This window comes from Nicotiana tomentosiformis, chromosome 2 (assembly GCF_000390325.3).
Source record: "Nicotiana tomentosiformis chromosome 2, ASM39032v3, whole genome shotgun sequence".
Lineage (NCBI taxonomy): Eukaryota > Viridiplantae > Streptophyta > Magnoliopsida > Solanales > Solanaceae > Nicotiana > Nicotiana tomentosiformis.
The window spans coordinates 30,841,250-30,844,356 of NC_090813.1; the positions used below are offsets into that span (position 1 = coordinate 30,841,250).

General features: G+C 34.5%; 1 long non-coding RNA gene across 1 annotated transcript; it reads left to right on the forward strand.

Annotated features, from left to right (window-relative positions):
- The first annotated feature begins 276 nt into the window (after nucleotides 1-276).
- On the forward strand, nucleotides 277-2,028 carry LOC138904429 (uncharacterized). Its single transcript, XR_011413438.1, has 2 exons — nucleotides 277-512; nucleotides 1,817-2,028. It is a non-coding gene; the product is annotated as an uncharacterized lncRNA (long non-coding RNA).
- Nucleotides 2,029-3,107: the final 1,079 nt, after the last annotated feature.

A 3,107-nucleotide genomic window follows, 5' to 3' on the forward strand; every position in this document is an offset into this window, starting at 1 on the left:
AAGTCAACTTCATTATGGTAAGAGCCTAAGTGTAAATCCTCAGTAGAGTCGACATGCTGTCGCGCCCCATTTTCTTGTGAAAGCGGACTTCGATGGGTATTAAAAGAGACGAGTCGCCACGTAATGGTTTTAAGGTGCGTTAAGGCACTTATTTGCAAATGACTCTGATTAGAACTAGTCCATGTCACCAAAGATCGGGTGTATACCTTATATTCTAATAAGGTCATACAAGTCTTTAGCTAAAAAAACAAATAATACAAGACAAATTGGAAAAAAAAACATGTGTATATAATGAAGGGATGAAATTAATGGGCCGTAACCCATTTGGTCCAAAGTGGCGTGAGATAGAAAAGAGGGAAAAGGGATTTGGGAAAAAGTGAAAGAAAAAAAAAAAAAAAAAACCTTCAGTTATCGTAGGCATCAAAGCAGAAAGGTTTCTGGTGCTCCATCCCATACCATATTCTACTTGAAGAATTAAATATATATCTTGACCCTCAACAGTAGAATTCCAGGTAACTACATATATGTTTCCTCCTATTTGAAGTAGTATTATTTTTAAAGTTTGAATAAATATGAGGTTGTAATTTGATTAAGAGTTGGGAATCAAATTGGGATTTAAGAAAACGAAAAAAAAGAGATAGCAATACATTTTTTTATTTAAACTAGTCTCGTTAGATTCTTGGTCAGGCTAAGTGAAATTGGGATTCTAAGATTTTATTTCGATGTTTAACTGTAATGCACTAAGTAGGAATTTTCATAATAAAATAGAGTAGTTCATTAAAGTAGATATAAGTCAGGAATGGAGGATACAGAGAATTATTTTAAAGGAATAGGCAGCCTAACCGTTTCTAATTTAAGTGAAATCAAGACGTGGGTAATCAAAATAGCGATTCGTTATCACCTTAATTATAAATTACAGAACTAGTGGATGGTAACACTAAGCTATAAATTGATTTATAGATTCATACACGAGCCGAGCAATCCGGATCTGACTCGAAGTTAAGCTTTGGTTAGTTGACGTCAAGAGATGAGTAATCTTACCGCAAATTTATGTTTTCATAACCTGCATGGTTTATACTATATTTTAAAAATAAAAGGTGTTACCGAATATTTGAAATTGCATGTGGGACAAATCCTTTACTTGATATGGTACTGAATAGTTCATTTGAAATGTTTACAATTATTTAAAAGGTTCTCACTATTACTAGATATGTTTTACTGTCACTTGAGATATGATTACCATTACCGGAATTTGGATTACATGATTTGATAAGAATTGAAATGCCATGTACCATTTTGAAAATGCTTCCACGTGAATATTTACTGTTTACAAAGAAAAATATAAATGGGAGGAGACTTTGAAGGATCTCGTAGTTAACGGCGGGTTCGTTAGACCTGGTGCACCTTGTATTTACAGATTATCAATTACAGTTATAGCCCTCGCTAGTGGGAAAGTAGAACTAGTATACAGTTACCGTTTTCCCTCGAGTAGGGACCTACAGTTATATTTGACTCCTTTTACGAAGGGGTTCACACAGTGATACAGATTACATGATCCTTTCTTGGAAACCTCCCAAATATAAAGATCTGCTATGACACAGTATTTACCGAGTTTATTACTGTATTGTTAAATTGATTTTATTACAGGAAACACATGATGAGACTGATTATTATTACCGTTTTAAAAAGGGCATTTAATTTTGTGATTATTATATATACAAGTATATTTTCTGACTTATCTCCTATTAAAAATGGTTGTGGTTAAGTATTATTACTCATTGAGATAGATACTCACTCCCTGCTATCATTTTTACAGAGACATCAGTAGACGCAGGTAAGAATTCCGTTAATTAGAGTACACGAATTGGCAGTTCCTGGTGAGCCCCGCATTTATTCGCATGGCAAAGATTGTTATTTATTTGTTATAGTCTCTTTCTTGAAACTCTTAGAGTCGCTCCATTGTCCTTTTTATGAGTGTCATAAGTATTCTTTTATTGATATATACTTGTGATTCGTATTAGACTTTCCTATCGTATACTTGAAGATGAAGTTAATATTATTGTGTTGGAAATATTTTATGAATGGGGATTATAACTTGTTTGGTGGATATAGGTTGGTTGTGTTGTTGATTTTTAAGACATATTTATTTTTGGATAGTCCTAAAATAGGAAAAACTCTATCCGATTTTCTGTAAATTATCGATGAGGCTTATTTGGGAGCACTTGCTCCTAAGTGCCGGTTATGATCCTAAATTGGGTCGTGACATCGGGTAAGGGCTCAAATTACCTCACAGAGAAGATGTTAGGCACTCTTCGAAGTTCACAGTTGTGGGTCCCAACCGAAGTTCATGCTATGTAGATTATTAGATTATAATTGTCCTATGTGATCATATAAGAGAGAGAAGACAAAGAATTTAAAGGTTCTATTATGAACAAGTGTAAAAAAAATCGGACAACAATTAAGTCATATAGATAATCAGTGCAAGTCTTTAGAGATTACACGGTACAACTTAATTGTTCTAAATTCAACGACTAAGTATGAATAAGTAATCATATAAAGAAAAGGTGGGGGTCCTAAGTTTTTTAGCCTAAAGGATCACCCCGTGCAACATAAATAATACTTTGCAACTCCCTTAGGGTAGGGGTTGCTCATATTATTTAGGGGGCACAGACTATCATCTCATGCTACCCAATTACTATGTTAAAGTTATTTACCTGAAGTGTTCTAATTCAATTCTAAATCGCGTCCTATGCGTGCATTACCCGTCCTATGCCTATGGTCCAGGAGGTTTTGAACCTGCTATTTGGGTGGTTCTAGACTTTACTTTGGATGCTCAAAAAATGATAAAACTAGCGCGCATTCAAAACATATAGGACTTCACATAAATGCAAGAAAGGGATCAAGTTAACCCACACACATAAGCAACAAATGCACGCGACAGATTTAGGCAGTGGACAATTTCAGAGTTAATAATCATTATAGCCGTTAAGTCCTATAGTCATGGTTTCTAGACGATTCTGATTTTCAGTATTGTACAGGCAGCAGTGCAGCTTTAGGTTAACAGATTTGCAAATTAAGGCATTACAACCCTATAGGCATGATATCTA